This window comes from Dreissena polymorpha, chromosome 10 (genome assembly GCF_020536995.1).
Source record: "Dreissena polymorpha isolate Duluth1 chromosome 10, UMN_Dpol_1.0, whole genome shotgun sequence".
NCBI lineage: Eukaryota > Metazoa > Mollusca > Bivalvia > Myida > Dreissenidae > Dreissena > Dreissena polymorpha.
The window spans coordinates 29011607-29037837 of record NC_068364.1 but is presented as its reverse complement, the minus strand read 5'-3'; the positions used below and the strand labels follow the sequence as shown (position 1 = coordinate 29037837).

General features: G+C 36.7%; 2 protein-coding genes across 2 annotated transcripts in view; both read left to right on the top strand.

Moving 5' to 3' along the window:
- The first annotated feature begins 13230 nt into the window (after positions 1-13230).
- Positions 13231-26231, top strand: part of LOC127847667 (E3 ubiquitin-protein ligase rnf213-alpha-like) — a 130799-nt gene continuing 117798 nt past the window's right edge. Inside the window, exon 1 of the mRNA XM_052379716.1 lies at positions 13231-13341. The gene's annotated coding sequence lies outside the window, so the exon portion shown is untranslated. The remainder of the gene's footprint in view (positions 13342-26231) is intronic.
- LOC127847669 (circumsporozoite protein-like) overlaps positions 17385-26231 on the top strand; it is a 33184-nt gene continuing 24337 nt past the window's right edge. Inside the window, exon 1 of the mRNA XM_052379718.1 lies at positions 17385-17440. The gene's annotated coding sequence lies outside the window, so the exon portion shown is untranslated. The remainder of the gene's footprint in view (positions 17441-26231) is intronic.

Below are 26231 nucleotides of genomic sequence, written 5' to 3'. Positions count from 1 at the left end.
ATATATATGGTTGAATTAGAATGTAACGTCCTGTGGACTTGCTGTTAGAAGAAAACAAACAAATTTAAGAGTGCAAGTAAAATATAATTAGTTTCTGAAAATTAAATTCTGCTACAAATATATTTCTCTGTCCCCATATTTTTCCTTTTTGTCCCCACTTTTTTAACCCTAAAGGGTCCCTGTCCCCATCAGTAAAAATTCACGGCAGGTCACTGAGCATCTTTTATGACAACAAGGTCTATCTCGACCATCCATGTCCACAAGACCCACCTCAGGGCCCCACCAACATAGGCATTTCCCAACCAAAATTGCCTTTTAACATAAATTATTTGACAAGATTGAGTGCAAATAACAAATTTCAAAATATTATATGGTCGAATTATATTCGAAATATGTAAAAAAAACAACTTTAAATAGCTCAAAACTGAATTCACCCTTCCAAGTGAACATATTTATGGTAAATGATGGTCTCATCAAATAACCACATGCTTCGTAATAATCACACACTATTGATTATCTACAGTTAAGTTGTCAAAACTATCAATAGGATATTTCAGAAAGGTTGAATACGGTTATATCCATGCAAACTTAATGATCTGCGTTAAATATTTTCTAAATAACTGCCTTGTATAACTCTTTGTGAAATTTTCATGTCAGGCAATTTTAATTGAAACCCGTTGAATGCTGTCATTACAAGTTTTACACTCAATACATCCATGCTTGGAATGGAATCAAATTACAAGTACAGTATTCCTATTCCGTTAACAATTTTGAAATGTATTGTACTTTTAATTTAATAATCTTCAAGTAGTTTTCCATAATACTTAATTTTTAAATTTATTTATGTACTAGTAAATTTTGCCAATAACTGTTTCTGCCCCCGAGAAAGATTCAATGACTGTTCATGAACAATTCATTAACATCATAGTCAGTTTATAAACAATTCATGAACTCAACCTTTGGATGTCATGATGAAAATTCAACAAAATCATAAACATTAAGTTAATGACCTGTAAAGAACGTAAAAAAAATGAAAATTCACATCCATAAGATTTAAATAAATATGTTGACGTAAGCCATTAAACTGAGAGGATAATGCATTCAATATGACTCTTAATTATAAGATGTTATTTATCACAATAGTTAAGCTGTTTTTGTTATTTATTAACAATTAAAAATATTGCAAATAAAGATAAGTTATTGTTTATAATAAGTCCATTTTTTCTTTTGTCACAATGGTTAAAAAGGCAACAAAAAATTGGACCCTACATGGTACACTGTAACAAGTTTGTTTTATTGAAATAGTTTAATGCCAGTATTTGGCAAGATTTACAGAAAATTTCTAAAAATACCCTCAACTGTACGTAATTTACTACAAAGTTCATTTACTGTGTAATTTATGACCAATATCATTCATGAAATTAATCAAATGTTAATGAAAAGTTGGTTCATGAACTTTAATTTTGTAAGATTATTTTGACTTTATGAATAGCCATTTGTCTTTTATATTCGTTTTTGAACAATTTTATTGAACTTGTTCATGAATCTTTCTTGAACGTGTTTATGCACAGTTCTTAAATGCGAGTATAAACAGTTTCTAAGATATGTATGAACCGTTATTGAACACAATGTTCATGAACAGTCCTTGCATTTTTTGCATGGGTTTGCATTTGAAAAATTAAAGAGCTAAATAGTTTATGTGAAATATGCCTTCAAAAAAGACAATTTAGGGTAATACATTTTCAGATGTCCTAACATTACAGGTGTGCCAAGATGACCAGCTATGTGACTCCTCAGACTCCAAACAATTTATATACTCTATACAAATATATATATAAATTGTGTGTGTGTGTCATAAGTAGTATTCGTGGAATGATCCTGGATATGATTAACATAGGGTCCCGTGTATGTCACACAAAAGATGGATGCCTTTAGAGCTGGTGTCAAGATGAAGGTAGTCGTCTACCACCGTTGGTTTGTTCAAATCATGCACCAGGTGTCACATGATTTATTAGGACTATAGTAAATAACATTTAAAACACTTCTTTGAAATCGCTGGTGTCAGTTGATCAACATTTAGTTTTTAATCTCAATTATAACACTTAAGATTAAATGAAACATGTACTGATTGTCAGAAAATCTAGGAAAAGTGAAAGTTTACAATTCAGCTTCATATTTATGTATCTATATCATCTGATGTCTTAGATAATTTATCTTTGCCTGTTTCATTTTCAGTTTTTCGCGGGTAACGGTAGTTGTAAACGGGGTTGTTTAGATGTGCTTGCTCTTTGACAGCTTTCATTTGAATAAATATACCCTTATTATACCCTACCAACATTTATGTATTCTGACACGAATTTTTTTTTAGAAGCTTTATTCAGATATTTATATTTGTATCAAATGCTACTGACATTACATGTTTGCATTAATAATGATTTATCTTTGTTAAGCTTATTTAACTTATATATTGTACGATGTAAATGGATATATTGTGGCCGCTGAAAAATGGACACGATTCAAGCACATAAATAATGACTGAGTAATTACTGGAAAGTAGCTGAATTGTGTGTCAGTATAGATTCATACACCTCTTTAGGTTGTTAAAAAAAGCACACGTTCACTATAAATGAGCGAAAATCCAAGTTTGAAGAACAGCAGCTTAAACGCAGTATATCGTCCTGAAAATCAGAATATAAACACAATAAAACAGAAAAACATTTCTCAAAAGTACCGGCAACAAACTAAACAAAATAATCATTTACCGTAAAATAAGTGGACAGTTAGTTTTGATGCATAATGTAACGGCACGAACGGTAAGAATGTGTTATTTTCATACGTTTTACTGAATTATGGTACCTAGGTCCGTGAACTTTGCAGGGAAAACATTTCAGTCTTAGATCTGATCTGATCGATGACTAGTAGGTAATGCGAGTTGTGTATCGTGTTTTTTCTTAAAATTTGACACAGCATTTGTAAAAATATTGCAAGATATGTACATTGCCAGAAATATATATTTATATTTGATAGTGAATTTTTTCCAGAGAAGTTGATTTTTCTCTATAATTCGATTATTTTTCATTCAAAATGATGTTTTTACTAAGAAAAACCATAGCCACACCTGTGGGCTGAAATGGTACAAGGCGGGCTGGTTGATGTGATTTCATGTGACAAATTCGTTTTGTCAGTTTGTTGGATCATTTTTAGTTGAACAATACTTTTGTTACACATTTATTTCTTTATCAAGGATATGTAAAACCTAATATATATTTCCGCATGTTTCTTCTTCATAAAACTAACTGTGTTGGCTTTTTTTACTTTTAACACATCGTTATAACGGACAGTAAATTGATGTTTAATCCTATAGTAATACAATCAGCACAGTAATATAATGTGAAAACTGAAAATGTAATTTTATTGATCAGATTACACTTATCAAGCCTCCAAGTTCCATGATATGTTTAGGAATATGTCCATTGCTTGTCACAGTACTGACAAAATCCCCCAAGGTCGTCCAACTCTGAAGGTTGTCCCACTCTGAAGGTCGTCCAACTCTGAAGGACGTCTAACTCTGAAGGTCGTCCAACTCTGAAGGTGGTCCAAATCTGAAGGTGGTCCAACTCTGAAGGTCGTCCAACTCTGAAGGTCGTCCAACACCGAAGGTGGTCCTACTCTGACGGTTGTTCAACTTTCAAGGTGGTCCAACTCTGAAGGTGGTCCAACTCTGAATGTCCTCCAAGTCTGAAGGTCGTCTAACTGTGAAGGTCGTCCTACTCTGAAGGTGGTCCAACTCTGAAGGTGGTCCAACTCTGAAGGTGGTCCAACTCGGAAGATCGTCCAAGTCTGATGGTCGTTCAACTCTGGAGGTGGTCCAAATCTGAAAGTCGTCCAACTGTAAGGTCGTCCAACTCTGAAGGTGGTCCAACTCTGAAGGTGGTACAACTCTGAAGGTGGTTCTCACTCTGAAGGTCGTCCACGTCTGGAAGTGGTCCAACTCTGAAGGTCGTCATTCAGGGATTTCATTAGACTTAAACAACCAGGAGTCAATGACCCATGGTGGGAACTTTTGACCTTTATAGTACAGGGGACATTAGTAGCACAGCTAAAATTATATTTAAGTTAAAAGTTATTGCAACACAAGATACAAAAAAGTTGTATGGCATTATTTAATTATACTGTAGTTTTCCGTGTATGGCGCGGAACAATGCATAACGGACGGATTTTATTTTGCAAAAATAAAAACAATATTTCAAGAAACAAAATTTAACAAATCAGACCGAAATCGGGCGCAAATTTTTAGTGCGCAATAAATTCATTCGTGTCATTTGAAAGCGTTCTTTTCTATTGAAAGAAGGAAGTGTTTAAAGGTCAGAAGTATGGATTGCTTAGTGGTATACGTTTAAAAAATTCTATATTTCTCTTATATATATATATTTCTCTATTCCCTTGAGAATATGGAGGAACTGAAAAGGTTGCAATTACATATTTAAAAGTTCTCAAGTGTCAATCTTTGTCTCCAATGTAAATAATGACCTTTAAATAGTCAACCAAATATGGATAAAATTTATATTTATTTTACTGAGTTTTGTTTGAATGTGAAAGCTATGTTTGAAAGCTAAAAAGCACATTTCTCTTTAACTAGTACACTAAAAGCACGGACATTATATTGCTAAGTTGATCCTTTCAGTTGATAACACGTCTGAATAATTATAGTGAAAATTATGTACCTCAAAATGTTCTGTGGTCCAATTACGACGGTTGAACATTATACAGTTCTCAAACTTTTCAATAGCTCCACAAATAAAATTACCCTCCCTAGTGTATCCCTTGAGGTCATAATATATTGATTACTTAACTGCTCTGTCAAACTCTTTGTGTGACTGTAGTTTCTGGCAATTTGAAATATATGTACACTCAATTAAATAGCGTTCTAATCTTATCATTACTGCCAAATCACTTGTTGAAGCCTTGGACTAAATGTAATTGTTGAAATATGAGATCCATATTAAAATTCTATAATGGGCAATTTTAAAGTGTCTGCAAATAAAGTTATTATTGGGGGAATATTAAATTCATTGGTAATCAGCAATTTAAGGGATTGTTCACACAATTCTTCATGTTAATGCTGTTGAAGGAGACCACATGGTAGTCACACTGTCTGTCTTTTAGTCTAAGTGGGTGTCTGGGGAAATTCTGCCCGAAATTGGTGTAGGCTCTGTATCTTTTACATTTTTATTGGTATTTTAATATAACTTTGTTTTATATTCCGCATGACCAAATAATAAGTTGAAAAAATCCCACATGCTCCTAGATTCAATGTCAAGGTTATAGTTGAAGTTCAAAGGTCATACATGTCTTGAAGGATTAAGAAATAAGAAAAAATACTCTCACGTTTCTTGACCAGACAATGTGCCACTAATAGATCCAATGCTAGAAGGTGAAAGGTCACAATTCAATGTCATAGGTCGTTAATCGGACCCATTCCCAATGGAAAAAAGTATATATTTTTCCCAAATGGGAGCTTAAAATTCACAATGGAAAAAATATTGTTTGTTTAGATCTAATTATTTTGTTCATCTCCCATCCATAACAGTTCAACCTTAGTAAATATAATACTGGACACACTTAAATCCCAATTTCGAAGCATTTTTAGCAAAACAACAACAACACTAATTTCCTAATTTTAGTCAAAACGTCGCGAATTTTCCAAATCAAAAGGGACCAGGCCCCTTCCTAAACCGGTGAAAAAACATTTGGATGACAATTAATGCATATGCATTAAGCCCTGTTTTCCCAAAATGAAGCTTAATCATCTTTTCTATTAATGATTTGAAAAAAAGATTAAAGTGATAATAACTTCAAAGTAACCTCGCTGACAAGGCAAATAAACAAAATCACTTTTAAACCAAATAAACAACCAATGAGTTCTAAATTTTTACATTGTGGCCTTTTTAGTAAACATCTTAAAGGGACCTTTTCACAGTTTGTCATTAAATGCTTAATATTAATAAATGTAAACATTGGATCTTAAAAGCTCCTTTAAAAAAAACAAGAATAAAAATACCCTCAACATTCAGCAGGCGACTGGAGAAGTTTGAGATTCATCTCTGTGAGCACTGTGCCTAATATACTTAAAGCCGTTGGAAGAAGGAGGCTGAGATAATATTCTTCTATATTGCCCCGTATAATCCTAATCGTCATTTTCATCTGGAAGTTGAGTTCATGTCCTCCTACACGGCGTCTAAATCCTTCACTCTATATAATGCAAAAGGTTGAGATTACTTGCAAACTGTGCTTATTATCAATATCGAAATATGAACAGGAGGTTATGTTTATTGTCATCCCATATTGTGTCTTATACCCTTTAAATCTTTATCGACACCATCAACAATAGGTTCAGATGCATTTTCTTCTTACAGAGCTTATAATGCCTTTCTCCCCACCATCACCAGAAGATTCATATGCACGTCTCTCAACACTACGCATAATACTATTATTTTCACTGGGATATTGAGGTGCACATCCTCTCTTATTGCGCCTAGTACCTTTAACCACACCATAAGCAGGAGATTAAACGCATCTTTTCACACTTTGACTACTTTTCTTAACTAAACCAACAAAACGAGGCTAAGATGACTTTCTACCCAAACTACACTTAATACACGTTTCCCTTCCATCAGCAGTGATTTTAGATGCATGTTCACACTTCGCCTAACACAACCGTCAGCAGGAGATTATATGCATGTCATCCCATTATTCGCCATCTATCATTAACCCCACCATCAGCAGTTGTTTTCGATGCATATACCGTTACATAGCGCCTTATAATCGTTACCCTGCCGACAGCAGGAGGTTGAAACTTTTGTTCTGTTTACTGAATTTTATACTTTTATTCACACCACCATCATGAGGTTGATATGCATCTCCCCCAACACAGCATCTAGTTCCTTCAATTAACGGACAGCGGGATGTATAAATGCAAATCATTGCACACTACACCTAAGACACTTGACCCCATCATCAGCAAGAGATTGTGATGCATGTCCTGCCATTTTGAACATTTTACCAATAATCCCATCGACAGCAAACGGTCGATAAACATGGCATCCCTCACTGCGCCTTATCCCAAACATCACCAGGAGGTTGAGATTCACTTTTACTCTTCAACAATGACTCTTTAAGCCATAAAATTCAGGAGGTTTAAATAGATTAGTTTAAATCTCCAATGCACGCATAAGACAACAAATTTTACTATTATATGCACGTGTTATACCGAATATTGAACTATTCAATGCACATGTAAGACCGAGTATTGTTCTCTGCATATACGATGAATATCACGATATGTAATCTGCAATAAACGTGTTGGGACAAGTTATGTAAAATGCAATGTACATGGAAGGCAACGTCATGCAATTTGCAATTCGCGTGGATGATCACACAGAGTGAGCGGAAATTTAGAATCTACATGGAATGTCACGATTTGTTATCTGCGATGCCTTAGACCTGGCGGCAACGCATCGAATGTCCACATCGCTGTTACCTTGCCAAAGCAGTAATACGACACGAATACTCTAGAGAACACGCGTAGGCCTTATTTTATTTACAACCGTGTGACTAATTTACTATTTACAAGCCATTTATATAATTAACCCCTTATAATTATGATTCTGATTGAAAAGTTTAAGTAAGTAAAAGTTATAAATTTGGCTTGGTATGTAAGCGTTGATTGAGTTTAAAACGCTTAAGGCCTTTGCTTGCAGCTTGTTGTAATGCCCCCCTCCTTCCAAGTATACAAATAAATCACATCGTTCCGAGTGTAAAAATTACTCCGAGTCATAGATATGATTAATTATGCGTTGTAAAGTCTGTTTATCAGTATTTGGTCAGTCTTTGATGTAACGCTTAAAACGTGGGGATTCGAATGGAAGAGTGGTGTCCGTTAACTTGATACATATAAACAACCTTTACAGGCTAATTAAGTAATTTGTTTCCTGTTATATCGCTTTAAAGTGTTGTAGGTAGATCGGGAAAACGTTTGTCGTTGACACTGTAAACTAATCCCAGTTCGAACAGAATGTGCAATGACATGCATTAATCGTCACATTATCGTTCTTTACATACTTCAAATGTCACTGTAGATAATTTTTATTCACAATTATTAGTTATTGTAGTAACTTTAAAAACAAATAATTGAAAACACAACATGGAATACCAAAAATAGTTTAGTTTGGCCCTAAAAAATACGGGCGATCGGGGTTATTTAACTAAACATTTTGTGTTTACGCACAACTACGAATGGTCGTTATGACGCCGAATTTTTCCTGGCTTTCACTGAATGAATATGGCATGTCGAATGGAAATATGTATGTGGCAGTGTATTTTACATAAGAATATCATTATCGTGAATTGTATACAGAACTCGTTTCGACGAAGTCATCATCGCCACACACGGACATGCAGCACTTTTGCTGAAACATTAAAAGAACCACACACCAGACACACTCTTCATACACTCACACTTTACATTCAAATGAAAGGTGCCGATAATTCAAGTCCATGGGGTTTTCCCCTTTTGTAGCCAAGGCTAGTATATACAAAAAGGTCCAAAACTCTTTTTACGATAATATCTCTGCCTGACGCAATACAAAATAAACTAAACAACGTAATTCATGTTCGAAGCTTGAAATTAAAATCTGCTATCAGATTATTGCAATCGCACCAATCTTCTTATTATCGTCAAACATGGATTTCGCAGAGAAAATGTGGCAGAAATGACGGCTGATGTGGTGGTGTTAAAACTAATAACTATTCATGGGCCACATATTCACAGATGATATTGTAAAACAAGAGAAAGTTAGACAGCGCTCAACTGATTTTAAGCTACAGCAATATTTTACGTTTAAATATGTTGACCTTGTTTTTGACTTCACGTGACCCATTTTTAAACTTTGCATAGATAAGGTCAAGATAAACATTCAGTTTCACTGTATTCAGGTCCAAATTAGGCCTTTCGAATGTACATGTAAATATGTTTCTAAGATTTAACCTGCGTATCTTGTTGTTAAAACAATCGAGCCAGATTTGAACTTTACGTTAAATTGTCAAAATAAAATTCCAACTACGTTTTATTAAGACTTTTAATAAATGTGGCGTCTAGAGTACCCATAGCTGGGTTCCCAAAAGGGTAACACGCTAAACATTTACGACGCAAAGTACATGACGACGGGAACCGGACATCAAAATCTTACATTGAACACAAAGCTTTCACTTAAATGTGAGGTAAAAGTTTTCTCTGGTAAAAACTATAGGAAATCATTCAACCTGATAAGTAAGATCGTTATTGGCAAATCTTGAAAAGTAACTGGTTTAAATGTACGTACAGCCAACTATTGCGACGTTTGTAAAGAATACAAGATAAGTATTGATGCAAAAGGCGTCGGGAATTTCAGGTGTAAAAGGCACTCAATGAAGTTACATGGAACGATTTTTTTTTCTGTTGTAAATATTAATATATTGGCCGATTTTTTTTTAACAAAATAGAAAAAGATACTGGTATAACCATTATCTATAATTTTGTGTAATAACATCCAAATAACCATTATTTATGATGTTGTGTTATAACCCCCAAATAACCATTATCTATGATTTTGTGTTGTAACCCCCAAATATTTCATAGTTCATTTTATTTACATTGGTTTCCTTTTTTTACTGGCATCCGTGTGCAGTTTTCATTAATGGAACAGAACTGTGTAGGTTTTAAAAAATCTGCTTCATCTTGTAAGCGTAATTTCATATTTTTCTCAACTTCAAGGGGAGATGATTCTGAACTTATTCTTACGTTGCTCATTTACGACATGGGTTGAGTACTCATTGATATGAAAACACCGTAAAAGTTTGAAAAAAAACTGAATGAAAACTGTAAATTGCATAACGAAGCTGCATTTCACAATACTTTGAAAGTCAGTAAAAGATTATAATAGATGTATTGCTCCGATATTCATAATTTTCAATAGGGTTCGAGTAATACTGATATAAAAACACAAAACAAGTTTGGAAAGATTCAGACGAAAGTTGTGAAATCTTTTAAACAAGTGGAAATTGTTTATTTTGTCAAATTTAATAGAAAAAAATTCTGGACTTATTGTCCCGATGTTTCTCATTTTTTATGAGGTTAAATTGCTCATTGATATGAAGACACTGTAAGTTTGGAAAGAATCTGATGAAAAATGTTGACAAAATCACCTAACCAAGCAGTTTTTCACTTTTATTTTCTAACTTCAAAGAGACATTATTCTGGATTTATGGTCCGATATTGCTCATAAAGAGAGTTTTGGTTGGGTTCTCATTGATAAAAAAACCTGTGCAAGTTTGGGAACAATCGGATGAAAATTTTGGACTTCAAACAACGATTTCAAAATTTCTCAAATTCTAAGGAAGATAACTATGGACGTAATGGTCGGATAATGCTAAAGGGCCCATACCACCTGGATAGTACAAACGTGAAATTCCCGTGTCGCGCTTCGCGCTCTATATGTGGTTCTTAAGAAAAACTCCGAGGAGTGCTTGACTCTAGGGAAACGGGTTGCTAGGACACAGCTCCTCCTTGATAAGCGGCTGCTTCCTTTATCGCAACTCGTTGTTACAATCAATAATACGTGTCGCGCTTCGCGCTCTATATGAGGTAGGGATAGTACTTAGGGCCTATGATAGACAACCATAAAAATACATGGATAATAGATGTGTTGTTTGCATTTATTTGTTAATATAAAAGCACGTGTATTTTTATAAGATATTTAAGTGATGTAAGAAATTTTAATTAACGTTGTCACCACGCGGCATCCATTAATTTTAATAAAGATGTCGAATTGTAGTAAAATGGATTTTAACATGTCTACATAAAATAAAGCTTTATTATATTTATTTAGCTGACTGAAAAAATGGCCGCCGCCGAACTGTTCCGTTCGTGCCGGAACCCGGGACTGAACCGGGGGCGTAAACAACTTCAGGCAAACGCTCTCCCAACTGAGCTATTCCGGCTGACATCATTTATGTACTGCTATTTGGTGAAGTTGTGTATAGCGATCGTTATTATATGTATATTAATAAACTAATACATGGTACGTTTTCGTACGACTACGCCTTCCAATAAACTTGCTTGCGCGATAGGTCGTCAAATATCGCACTACATTGATTCTCCACTAAATAAGCAAATTAGAAAAGCCACAAAATAAATATATTTTGATTATGTTTTGTTTTTAAACAAAACCAGAAAGTCTCGCGTATTTGCCCAGTCCCTGTGATCTTTCCCCTTTGATCAGTTGTGGATCAGTTATTAATTTAAACAATTAGCTTTGCATTATTGGCAATAAATGTTGTAATAAATGTAATAGGCACACATGCAGTACTTATTTACACTAATTTACACAAAAAATCACCACTATGCAAGAAATTCTTAAAACAAAAATATATACATTGATCGTAAAATGACTTCTCCTCCCATAAGCGAAAAAAAATGCATTACATACTAGTCGCCGTTCTCCAGAGCGACGCCAACATTCGATGAACAGTCTATTATCCACTATGAAAAAAAAGATAAAACAGGCAATTCAAATAATCAAGAAGTACAATTTTAATCAGCATCGAGATCAAGAGAGCTCAAATGCGTAGCTGAAGACGACGAGATTTGTCTTTTACGCACAATGAGACAATATGAATCGGCTATTATTACCGATTATTGAATAGTATGTTAAATAATGTTCACTTCATTTAATAGAATAATAGTACAAGTATCGCAGCTGCCATTAATAAATATTGAATCACATGACAAATATCAGAACCTCCATTCCTAACGTTTGTATTTCCTAACTATGCAGCATTAATTATAAAGTTTACCGTTTGTTTTCACATAAATGTGCTTGCCAGCCAAAAATGTCGTAACATGTGCATGTTTTGAAATAAAAATGTTTTTTTTTCTAAATAAAATAATAAAGTTACATAATGGCGGCAATGTTTTACCAGTAGAAATACAAATGCTTGGATAACGTAATGTTCACATACGGATATGGGCGTGATTTTTGCATTTATGCTGACCATTTATATATTTGCGTAAGAACACATTCGCATGCTAAGAACATCACTTAAATAAACATATTCACCTCAAAGAAAAAGTCCAAAGTAATGCGTCTATACCAAGATATAAAAGGAATGAGCAACATTTGTGTGTTTAATAAAATGTCAGAGGTTTTGAGCCTATAGATCGCATCTTGGCAGCCAATTAACAGCCAATTCGGTCGAAAATTCCCCCGTTGTTAGTTTGTGTGCACATGCACATATTTGTGTAAGAGCATATGACATTAAACAAGATTGATAGAGCGTTTTAATAAGTTTTTCCCTGAGCCATATATTTACATACCACATTGCAATGACTTTGCTAAAGCTTAATAAAGATTTAATTTCGTGTTCAATATTGACTACAGGATCACAAAAAGATATAGTTTTATTAAACGAGTTGATCCTTTACTTTAAATATTGACCCGTTTCTATGGTCCAATTGCAGATAAAATCAACTGTTCAAAACACGCTGCTACTTCATACAACCGCAGCACATGGTTTTACAAGAGGCGGACTACGGAAGAACGACCGGTACGCTACACGTGACAACGACAACATGGACGTATTTCACTTTCCATTACTGTTGAATTCGAAGGCATAATAAATTTATTAATATAAAAACTCCCTTTGAATAACCGTTACAATAAATCTTCCGACTTTTTTTTGCTACACGTAAATTGTCGATAATATTTCAGAAGTAGGGAATTAAGTACTTGGTAATTTATGTTTATTACCCGAAACGAGTGCTGAATGCGTTGTTTTCAAATTTAAAACCAACCTCGCTACTAGGTTTAAGTCCTTAAGGTCTTACAGAACATGTGCTGATTTTGAAATATTGCTTTACGTAAAGATAACTCAGTCGTAGATGAGCATGCGCGGATAGATAAACTGTCAGGTAGTATGTGATTTTGGCAGTGCGCATGTAAAGAACTATTAGCATTATTGTGCGCTACCATATTTGGATATATCGCATTGTATTTTTCTAGATTTCCTATATTTAGCGAAGCCAGTGTATTACCATATATGGACTTGTTCTGAATAACTTAAATGAACCAATCACGTAAAGGACTTTGTGGCTTGTGACTTTAAGTGGAAATCAACGGGTCACTTACCAGGCGGCTATATCTGTGTGAACACATACCCGACTGAAAACAGTGAATTTACGTATACCAGAAGAAAAACAGCACCTTACCAGTTATTACTCGAACAGAAAATATTGAAATGTCTTAGGTAAGTGCTGTCTTATTGTTTCACATTTTTTACACTTAAAGATTACTTTTATACAATAAGTCTATGCCACAAAAAAAATAATTCAGTAAATATAATTGTCATTGTAAGTAAGAAAAACGTATTTGGCTGTTCAACATAATATGCATATAAGCTGTTTAAGTGAGGTTAACTTAACCCGCCATTATTTATTTTCCGTCTGGCCTAATTTAAATGAAAATCAATTGAAAATATGTGTAAACAAGATGATTGTTTAAGGATTATCGGATAAAGTATTTTAAAAATAAATCAATTATTTATGTGTCATTTAATAACAAATGAGCTTAAACGTAGATTTTATAGTTAAGTAATAGTCCAACATACACGGAAAAAAACTGGAAATGTTTACTTATTTATTTTAAAAAAATCTCTCTCGTTTATATCACATATTCATAAGCTTATTGTATCGTTTTGGAGAGGTACTACCATCCTTGTAACAGTTTATAAACAAGTAATAGAACAAATTGTTATTCTGGCGCTTGAATCTAAGTACGAAGGAAGTTAAGCTGAAGTTTAGAATAATGCCTCAGTCACAAATAATCCGGTCGCCAGCCGATGTGTCCGATCTCCAGGCATAGGGAAGACTGGACACGTCGGAGTCGTCCGCCGTCCGATGAGTGTCAAAGTTCAAAACCACAGTCACAAATAGACACCGATCACCGTCCGATCAGCGGCCGACGTTTTTTTTCCCGCTCATCGGGCTGGCGCCGACCGATGATCGCACGCACATCGGGTAATTTTGTAGCATTTGGCGGCGTCCGGATTAATTTTTTATATCACAGTTTGTTTTACGCGACATCGGGCCCGGGAAGGAATCGAGTTGAGATCAAAAAAAGATCGGACGATCAACGAACGGTTATCGCCCGGCGTGCGCCCGACATCGGATTCATCGTACGTGTATCATAACGAGCATCGTCCGGCGTCCGTCGGGCATCGTGCGGAGGCCCTCCGGCAATCAGACGGTCGCCGGCCGATGTATATGCCTCTGGGAAATACCTTTACTTTTGCCGATACACGTTCAATGAATCCGATTTCGGGCGATCGCCGGGCGATACCCGTGCGTTGATCGTCCGATCTTGTTTCAATCTCAACTCGATTCCTTCCCGGGCCCGACGTCGGGTAAAATTTTAAGTGAGACTTAAAATTAATCCGGACGCCGCCCGATGCTACAAATTGGCCCGGTTTCCGTGCGATCACCGGCCGGTCGCCAGCCCGATGAGCGGAAAAATACGTCCGCCGCTGATCGGGCGGTGATCGGTGTTTATTTGTGACTGAGGTATAAATGGCTAGGCTTAGTTAAGGTACTAGTGTGGCGATTTTCACAAGTTTCATTTATTGCAGTAGCGGATGCTATTGTAACCTTAATTAGCTGAACAGGTCATTTGTGTGCTTATTACAAATTCAGTTTATTCAATATTGCTTCTATTTACGACTGTACATATTGAAATTCACGCATGATGTCCTTGAACACAAGAAAGTCAGTATAAGTAGAACACATATTATTCTGTCGATGAATGCATTTTGTAAAATTATTGTACTAATGTTCTTCAAATTTTCTTATGCTTGTTTATTGGAAAACACCCTAAAATTGAATTTTAACTCTGAAAAACAGAATTACTATATGTTAATATAATGCCGCTGAATGATTACATTTTTATTTACAATGAACCATTTCTCAAAAAGAAAACATTAAATAAAACAATGTCCAAGTATATTTATTTCATATAAAAAAGGTTTTGAAAAAAATCCGACATTATGCTTTATTTCATGTTTTCGTTACATCCTGTTTCACCATTGATAGTTTGTCTTGCTTGTGGGACCTTGTGTGAGACTTAACAATAATAATGCAATGAAATGAAAATGAAATGAAATAATTACAATGAATACAAATTATTCTCTTGTATAAAGCAGTCAATACAATGCGTTTTCGTAGTTCTGCATTTATGTGAAAAAGAATCGATAAGTCATTCATGTATGATAGTGATACATAAGAAAGCAATATGATCCGATTATGAAATCGTACATACAAATTAAGATTTAAAAAATAGCAATTTAAAGGGACCGTCGCAGTCGCCGAAAAAAGAAAAGTTCTAAAATACCGTGTTTTTTTTACAATTATCAGTTTAAATTGATTAAAATATCACGACTGGTATATTACTTTACTTGAAACAAGTTGTTAAGTTTTCATACTTTCAGTATATTCGGTAATAAATTTTACTGGGTACAGGTACCAGGTAACTACCAGTTAAGGTAGCGCACCCGTAATGATTTCCCGCGATTTCTTCGAAGATTGAAGAGCCTTTTTACCTCTTTACTTATGGATATCTAATTTAAGCGGGTACTGATGTGACGTTGTGGTGTCCGAGTGGTTAAGGCGATAGACTAGAAATCTTTTGCGATCTTCCCGCGCAGGTTCAAATCCTGCCGACAACGAATACTTTTTACGACGCGTTTTATTTCTTTTCTAACGTAATTTGATTTAATAAAGCATAAAAGCTCTGTTTATTGTTAAATATGTTTATGCACATTCTTCAATTTTTAAAATTAAAACAACGTTTTGCTAAATTGGTTGATTCACTGCTGTAAATACGAATCATTCTAATTTTTTTATTAAAAAGTAAACGGTAAAAGTAAATTTCAGACAATCTGTTCAGCTCATACAGATATCATTATGAGGTTGATAAGTGTCTTTCCATTGATTTTATATTACTTATCAAATGTATGGGACCCTAAAAAATGATACAAGGATTTCTCATTAAATTTCCCTCAGTTTAGCAATTCATATGTGTAGCTAATGAAAATATTATTTAAAAAGGTGTTATTCGGAAAGATATTGCGATTTGTGAAATTGGAAAGTGTCATTACTCTCTTATGGCACATGATGGAAAAAATAAGCATGAATTATCTTTTAAAAGACCTTTCAAACGATAATTAATTGTATCTTCAAAAATTGTAATTTCTCGTTACTAGAACTTGTAAAAGGTATAAGAACGCAGATATTTATCCATGTTACATATATAATGCATACGTGTAAGCTAGGTTCATGATCAAAAAGTCAGAACTTAAATTCATTATCGTCATAAAAGATGGCTTAGTTTGTAGAAAAAACGAACATGTAATGTGTCGAATGCTGGCACCGTATACGGTATGAAATAGACACCGCATATGTATACGAACGAAATGAACAACGCAATATGCTTAATATCATAAATACATGGGTATGGCTAAAATCTATATATTATTGAATTAACAACATGAAAATGCTACTGTTGTCGCATTTTCTTTGGATGTTCGTGCCGAAACAGGCAATTTTCGCCACTTTCTACCCTTATACAGTAGCGTTAGCGATTGTGTTCCGCAATTAAGCGGTAAAAAATCGCTTAAAAGTAAGCGTTTTTAACCGCTTAATAGATTTTCAGCGGTTAATAAGCGTTTTAAACGGATTTTATCGGTTTTTAAGAGTTTTAATCCGTTGAATTGCGCAACAACTTCTTTATGCGAGTTTACGCGATTAATCGCTACGCATGCGCATTTGTCCAACCCGCTGAAAAAGCGCTGAATGGGCGGAGCCTAACAGAGGTAGGTGTTTCCTATATATTTATTTATAGATCCTTGATTATCCGTGAAATATCCATTTTCAGATTGAACGTTAATATTAATTATTTTTTACTTTATTGTGTATCCAACATAAATATATATATATATATATATATATATATATATATATATATATATATATATATATATATATATATATATATATATATATATATATATATGTTATCTAAAGAAATCATCTCTCTTTGCAAATCCTAACACTGAAAAATATATGTATGAAACTGTTTGTGGAATAAACATAATTCAATTATGATGCGGGGATCGATGTGAAACACGCTCACAATTGTATTGTGCGACTTTATTCCGGTGTTTGATAACGAAGAAATGTGTCGTAATTAATTGCCGATTGAAACAGTAGATTTTACAAATAAAATATTTAATAGACCACCTAACTATTGGCGGAAGTCAATATTTCACGCTGCAAAAACAGAACAGAATTTTTAAGGTAAATTGTGAAAAATCTAAATACATGGGATACACTTTTCTATGTAAATAAACGCAGCACAGGGCTGAAATTAATGAGTAATGTAGCCAAAACTATGTTTGCATATTGTTTGAATGTACTGTGCATGCCATAAATGGGTCAAATTTCTCAATATTTCATTAAAAATGAGGTGGGTGGGGGGAAATATCAAGGGTCATAGTATCACGAGTGAAGAAGCCAGCCTTGTCTTTGGTTGTATTTTCAATGTATTTTACCTATGTTATTACACTGACACAAAAAGGCTTTATGTCACTTTCTGTTTTGTTTAAATGGATTTGACTGTTTGCGGCCTGTTTGCTGCCTGGGAACTCGAAAATTTGTCAAAAATATAGGTTGCAGGCCCTTTCAACCCCAAGCTTTTTCATCCCAGCCCGAAATTTCAGGCTCATTCGGCCCCAAACCAAAGTCTTTAAAACTTAATTGATTACAAAGGGTGTTGGATTAGCTTGCGGTCCATTTAGTGACAATATGGTTTGATTATAATTGAAAAAAAGGTGTTTAAAATGATGTATTGTGTTGTCAGTTTGTTTCTATTTTGCTTTTGATTATGGATGATTATATGAAATTCCTTGAAAACAATTATCGTTTTAAAAACTGTCAATTTATGTAATTGTTTTAATTGTCAAATTGTGCCGGCTTTTAATTGAATCAATTGTTAGTTTGCTTGTTAAATATTGCGTTTGATTTGAGGTGTAAAACAGTAAATGATGACTATTACTAGTAGTTTGATATGTACAATCTTCAATCTACATATGTTTCGTTTATACAAATACGTACACAATTCTTCTGTAAGATTATGACTTTTTATTTTTAATTTTAAATCTACCTTTTATAATCTTAAATATACCTATTTGTTAACTGTTGATCTGAATTCACACCACACATGTATTTAACAGCCCGCACCCGATTGTATAAACGCTGGTTAAAGTTACCGCTCGGTTACTTTCAAACCTTGGTAAGTTTGCGGTTATTCAAGTTTAGTAACCTTCAAGGTAACTAGATTGTATAAACACAATATAGCACAAAGTAACCTAACAGCGCAAAGTTGATTGTAACCACCTATAAATTTAACCAAAACATTTCCACAATGCATTTTCTAATGACGTAATTTTCGCGTGAAGTGTCAAGCTGCGATTTCGTTAACACACAAAATAAACAGTGACATGTATTTTTTTATTTAATTCATTTACAATGAATTCACAATAAAATAAAGTGTACATATTAACTATGAGTTCATCAAATTATTTAAAGTGTTAACAAACATATGGCCAGGGAAAAATGTATGATGATGTCCGGATTTGCTTCATTTAGTGGAATCCCTGGTGCTTCCAATTGCGGAGAGTGCTTGCAAAGATGCCTACTTTTCTTGTTGTTTTAAGTGATGTAACAAATACATGGTAGTCGTTACATGCTAGCCTATTCTTCTCATTTTGCTTATTGCCCGTTTTCATGACTGCGTTATAAAATAATATCTTTAGCGAATTAACGATTTTTTACACATTCAACGCACAACACTAAGTATATCATTGACTTAAAATAACATCAGAAAATCACTATGTCTCACTCTGTAGTCCAATCTTGCATATTGCAATTGAGGAAAGTGGGAGTCTTATTTCACATGCATATTCGTGCAATGTGCATTGTTTATAATCCGTGCATATAATTTTGACATTTCAGAATGTACAACAAGCCATACAAATATCGCACAATTCATAAATAATCTGCAATATTTGCTTTCCGATTTAATTCATGTTAGGCATAGAGATGTGTAAAGTATAAGATGGTAAAAATAGCACCACACTGGAATTTGAATGTCCCATTTTGTACATGGGTATTATCGTCTCATGTATCTGTTGTGTAATCAAATGTTTTTCATTCTTTGCGTAATTATATATAAAATTATTTTCTTGTACAAAAAGGGCCCGGCATTTACCACAGACAAATAAAACATTGTGCAAGTTTAAACATATGTTTGTTTGCAGAAATCTGCAAATGCAACTGAGTTTACCTACGGCTATTATTTTATAAACTGCTCCGGTTCACAACGTCACATGACATAGCGTGTGACGAAGAAGAAAGTTTATCGAGTTCATAAACTCATTTGAATATAGGATGGCATAATGGTCTTTATTTAACTATGCTAAAATAATTTTAAAAGACCCTTGATGCAAAATTGTCAATTATTGAGTTAAATGGATTATTTATGGGTTTCAAAAGATTATTAAAGGTAAGATACTAGTTTGAACGTGTTTTTGTTTGTACTTTTTTCGTTCCCTATTCTCGGAGAAATGATTTTAACATGGGCGCCATTGATGCTTCGGATCACACACGGCATACCCAAAACACCTTCTGTGCGTCCTTAAATTCGTCGTACGAAGTCGGAAAAGGTATTGCCCTGTATATTAAGGCAAATATAGTGTCAGTGTCTGCAAGTGTCTGTTTAGTCTTCTATATTGTCAAGGTCGTCGATGGTTAGCTTTTATAATGTCGTGCGACTCGGACATTTTGTGTAAGTTACCTCTAGGTTACTTGTAGTCTAATTACCTACATAGGGAAGCAGGGTATATTTAAACTAGGTTTTAACCAATCGGTATAACTAACCCAATTTTATACACGCGCTTGACGACCAGTAACCAACAAGTTACCGACTTTTAACCGCCCGTTTAACTGAATATACAATCAGGGGCTGATAAAGAATATTAAACCTGGCATAGGTGCGGGTGTGCTACACAATGGCTTCATTCGATAATGAATGACAGGGTGGGAGTAATTAAAGAAACCAACGTCAGTTTAAACTTTAATGTGTTAACAATGTGTATCAGGAACAAGTGTATGATGTCAATAAGAATAAAAATTGTTACGAAATTTGAAAACACTTTAATTGTAGGCATTTCAGCGACAGATTTTTATTTCTTTGATTGCTTATGAAAATAAATTGATAATTGTCTATGAAACACTTAACAGTTTCGTTCATAAGTGCCATATCATCAATCAATTATGTTATGATGCTGATGTAATTGCACTAAATTAATTAAAACAATGAAAAAAATTAGTGCAGTAAATTCAATACTGTATTGTATTGTTAAGACGTGTGTATTCCTTATTGTTATCACTTTAAAGTTATCCAAATACATGTATATGTAAGAGATATAACTTTATAGTTTGTTTTATTATGCCCTTCTTTGAAGAAGAGGGGGTATATTGCTTTGCAGAAGTCGGTCTGTCGGTCGGTCCGTCCACCAGGTGGTTTCCGGATGATAACTCAAGAACGCTTGGGCCTAGGATCATGAAACTTCATAGGTACATTGATCATGACTCGCAGATGACCCCTATTGATTTTGAGGTCACTAGGTCAAAAGTCAAGTTAACGATGACCCGAAATAGTAAAATGGTTTTAATATCATAAATACGTTACCTGTTATCTCTAGCTTACCCCTTTCCAAGGGAGTTATTTCATCCGGAAAATATTCAAGCGCTGGGAATCGTCCACCTCTATAAGAATCCAAATCAGGTTAAACATAGTACAATGCAACCTAACAGGAAATCAAGAACCACAACTCATCTTTCCTTTCCGGATAAAACCATGTGCACGCCTATTTTAGGCTCAGGACTTATGTGTTCTTTTCACTGTGTTTTTGGCGGAGTTTAAAAGGATAAAGTTTATTTATCTTTTATTTGTATCATTCGGTTTATATTTCTATACTTTTTGTTGCAGTAATTGTCATATTTCTGCTTTTGCTGGGTTTCTTTGTTTGTATCGTCGCTCATGTACATGACGTCATGAGCACGTGAACCACGAGGAATTCGTGCCTATTCCCCAATAAGTAATTGAGGTCAATTGGACAGCGTTCTTTGTGTTTACATTTTGTGGTTTAACTTTTTATTTGAATTTATAATCATTAAATTGTTTTTTTGTAGGTTCTTTCTGTTTCTTTTATTTCAGAATGAACTTACAGGATAGAGGTTCTTGTGGTCATATCAAAGCAAGGTGGGATTCCCACGATACTTGCTTGGCATGTACCGGTTGCACATTTAATAACAAATGTGCGGTTTGCGATTTGTGGGCTTACGACGTATGGACAAAAGCAGGTCGCCGGAGGACGTCGATCAGCCGCAAACGCAACGAACCTCCATCCGACGTTGATTACCCGGTGACTCCACTGGTCAAGGATGACCAGCGGTTTTGTCAGTCACCGAGTACCGGGCAAGATGGTGTTGTTGTCAGTCGATCGTCATCAGATCTTATGACTCACACCATGCATACCGGCGACATTGATCATGGAACGACTGGATCAATGTCAGACCACATGGCAGCCGCCATTCTACGGTCTTTGTCCGGTGACGTAACCGGTCATAATATGACCGGCCGGTCACCGGTCCGGTCCGGTCACCGGTCATGTCACCGGTCCGGTCCGGTCCGGTCATGTCACCGGTCCGGTCACCGGTCCGGTCACCGGTCACCGGTCCGGTCACCGGTCCGGTCCGGTCACCGGTCCGGTCACCGGTCCGGTCCGGTCACCGGTCCGGTCACCGGTCCGGTCCGGTCACCGGTCCGGTCCGGTCCGGTCACCGGTCCGGTCCGGTCATTGATCACCGGTCCGGTCCGGTCACCGGTCCGGTCACCGGTCCGGTCCGGTCACCGGTCAACAGTCATCAGTTGGGCCTGCCACCGATAACATCAATCGCCGGTCAAGAAGAACTCGGTCTTCATCATCGGCGTATTCTTCTACATCCGATTCGTCGTCGAATACATCGTCTTCATCAAGGAGTGGACATCGGACACGCTCTTCTTCGTCGAGCAGTTATCATCGTCGCGGCGCTCATAAGCGATCACGTCGTCACTCACGGAGACGGTATTCCAAAAAATCTCGATCACATCGCAGCCGATCCACATCTCGACAGCGCAGCCGATCCAGATCTCGACATTGCAGGAAACGAGGACGTCGGCAACGTTCACGTAGACAGCATCGGACTTACCATACGTATAGTCGTTCACCATCGTGTTCCGTTATGGAATCGCATGTTTCCATGCCAAATGTGTCGGTTCCAACGTTGACTGCCACACGTATTGCATCTTCAGGAGCTCACCTCACTACTACGGCGTCAGTGTCAACACCACGGGTATCATCTACAGTATCTAGTCGTGTACCCCCTACAGCTACCCTGTCGAATCCTGATACACTATGGATACAGAATTCGGCGGGACATTTTGTACCGGTCAATGCTGATAATTTACCTTCTTCCGGTTTACATTATCAGTTTACTGACGTCGGGGATGATCATTCGCTATTACCAGACAATTACAATCCGGTACAAGATATTCTCACTTCTGTTCCTGCTGATTCTATACAAACCGCTGGTGTTGTAGAGAGTGAGGCTGATTCAGATGCAGAATCTAATGTTGAGACGGATCAATATTTAGCTCCGATTGGTCAGATCTATGAACTGATGTTTCGTACTCTTGGTGAAGATTACTGTCCAAGACCTGCTGAACTGTCTTCAAATGCGACGATTTCTGTGACAGAACAACTTTTTCGTACATTTGATCCCAACAGGGTTATTAAGTCGACGGCTCGTCCTGACCCACGACTTCCCATTGGTTCTACTGTTCTATCTGTTCTTCAATCATTGGAATCAGCTAATAAGACTATTCCAAAACGAGGAGAAACATGGAAAATTCCTAAGGAACTAGCTGATCCAAAACACCAGGAAGGTAGTAAAAGTTACAAACCTCCTGTACCACATGCAACCTCTGGGTTGGATTTTTCAAAACTTCCGATTCCAGATCCGGACATAAGCAAGCTATCTCTTGTAATGCCAAGTGGTTCCAATTCAGTTTCTGTTCCGTTTTCAATGTTGGAAACTTGGGAAATGAGGGAACGTAGATCATTAGGTTTGACTAACCAAATTGACTTCATGCTAGCGACAATTTTACAAATGGTGTGTGATTGGTCGGAATCTGTTCCGGAGGAACTCCGTGATTTGTTAATTCATCTCTCACGGACCACACTGGCCTTATCTCACACTTCTGCTTCTTCAATGTCCGAGATGCTAAGGATTCGTAGAGATCTTATCCTTACTTCTTTACCTAAAGATTTTCTGTTGGAACCTGGTATGAACTCGCTCAGAACAGCTCCTCTCACATCAGGGTTTCTTTTTGGTGGAAGGATACAAGAAGCAATCACAGCTGACAAGGATGACCAACTTCATGCTTCTTTAGCTAGAAACAACTCTGGACAACGCCAAGGGGTCTTTAAGCATCCTGCTTCTAGGCCACCAGCAGTTCCAGCATTCAAGACGGCTAAGAGAAATAACCTTTTCTCTAAAAAGCCTTCTTTTAATCCACGGTCAGGTCCTAATAGGCAGTCTTCCTATAACAGACCTTCTTTGTCACACAAGTCTTCTAATAAAGATTCTGGGAAAAAGGGCAAACCCAAGCCGGGACAGAGGAATTTCAAACCTTCTACCGGCAGGGGCGCACCTCCTGCTTATCAGCCCTAGGTCCCTTCCCTTTCTACCGCCACAACCTCCGATGCCGGAAATACCAGTCGGGGCCAGACTTTTCCACTTCTCAAATCGATGGCTTCAAATTACTTCAGACGCATGGGTTCATTCTCTTGTGACAAAAGGCCTGACTTTTCAATTCGAAAAAAGGCCTCCACTTTCTCGCGTCCCTATAGAGTTGGTATCTCGGCATCCACATATTCCAGAGTCCATTCTCGGGCTCTTGGAAAAACAGGCGGTAGAAAGGGTTCAAGATCCTTATTCTCCAGGATTTTACAGTCGTCTTTTTCTTGTTCAAAAGAAAAATGGTTCCTGGAGACCAGTAATAGATTTAAAAGTGTTCAACATGTATCTCCTCAAACCAACTTTCAAAATGGAGACTCCTTCTTTCATACGGGAATCCATCAAACCCCTGCACTGGGGGGTGTCTTTGGATCTGGAAGATGCTTACTTCCATGTTCCTATACATCCCAACTACCGAAAGTACTTGCGATTCGCCTTTCAAGGCCAAGTCTACCAGTTCCGGTCTATGCCTTTCGGGTTGGCGACAGCCCCACGAGTTTTTACCAAACTAATGTCGGCAGTCGGATCACACCTCAGAGTTCACGGGATTATTCTTCTTCAGTATTTCGACGACTGGCTCTTACACCAGCTCGATCGTCAATTGCTTCTGTACAACCTAGAATTCTCTTGGAAGGAGCTCCTCTCGTTAGGGCTCCTTCTCAATGCAGACAAATCAGACCTCATTCCTTCACAGGACTTTACGTTTGTGGGAATGAATTTCTTGACCCACATCAATCGGGTCAGAGTGTCTATTCAACGTATATCAGACCTTCTGATGAAGGTCAACTGGGTTTTGTCCCAATCTCATATAACAGCTCAAGAATTCCTCTCTCTCAACGGTATCCTGAGCTCAGTAGCAGACTTTGTGCAGTTGGGACGTCTCTTCCTACGTCCTCTTCAGCACTATCTCTCAGCTTGTTGGAAATGGTCTCCAGGCAATCTATTAACACAGATTCCAATCCTTCCCTCCTTAAAGTCTCATCTTCAGTGGTGGCTAGACGAGGAGACTCTGTTGGCAGGAGTACCCCTTCTTCCCCCGCAACCGTCATTATATCTAATAACGGATGCGAGCAAGGAAGGGTGGGGTGCTCACCTGGAACCTCTCAGTCTGATAATTTCAGGGTTGTGGTCTCATCAGGAATCTCACCTTCATATCAACAATCTAGAAATGCGAGCAGTATTTCTAGCTGTATCTCATTTCCAATCACATCTTCGAGACTCTTGTGTGATGGTGTCAACAGACAACACATCTGTGGTGGCTTACATCCAGGCACAGGGGGGAACACATTCTCAATCCCTGTATCTGGAAACCAGAAAATTACTTGTTCTTTGCAAAACACTCAACATTCATCTGCTGGCAAAATATATACCAGGTCGCCTCAACGCCCTGGCGGATGGTTTGTCTCGCAAACACCAGTTACTTCCATCGGAGTGGACACTTCATCAAGAAGTGACCAACCAGATCTTTTTCAAGTTCGGTTATCCCCTGGTCGATCTATTTGCAACCAGACACAATCACAGACTTCCTCTGTATGTGAGTCCAGTTTACGATCCAGCAGCGTGGGCAATCGACGCGCTTTCGTTCGCATGGGACCAACTGGATGCTTACGCCTATCCCCCACCCATTCTAATTCCCCAAATATTGGGGAAAATCAGGGTGAGCTCTTGCAGGATACTCCTGATTGCCCCTTGGTGGCCCAGAAGATCTTGGTTCAACGATCTTCTCAGTCTCCTGTACGATTATCCCAGGAATCTTCCTCACAGGTCAGATCTTCTGTCTCAAAGCGGCAGACTACATGCGGACCCAAAAATGTTCCACTTACACGTCTGGCCGTTATCAGGCAATCTTTGCAGAAGAAATGTTTTTCTGTCAGGGCTTCAACCCTCGTTGCTTCGGCAAGGAGAAAATCCACCAGAGCAGTCTATGATGCTCGTTGGAAACTCTTCTCCAATTGGTGTTTTCGAGGGAAAATTAATCCCCTCAATCCCTCTGCTAGACGAATAGCGGATTTTCTCATTTATCTTTTTGATGATAAGAAACTTTCTCTTAGTTCCATCAAAGGATACAGATCTATGATTTCGCATACATTGGCTTTCACTAAGTCTTCACAAGTCTGTGCTGATCCAGCTATTTCAGAACTTGTTCGAGCTATGGAACTTAGTCGTCCTGTATCTCGTACACTTG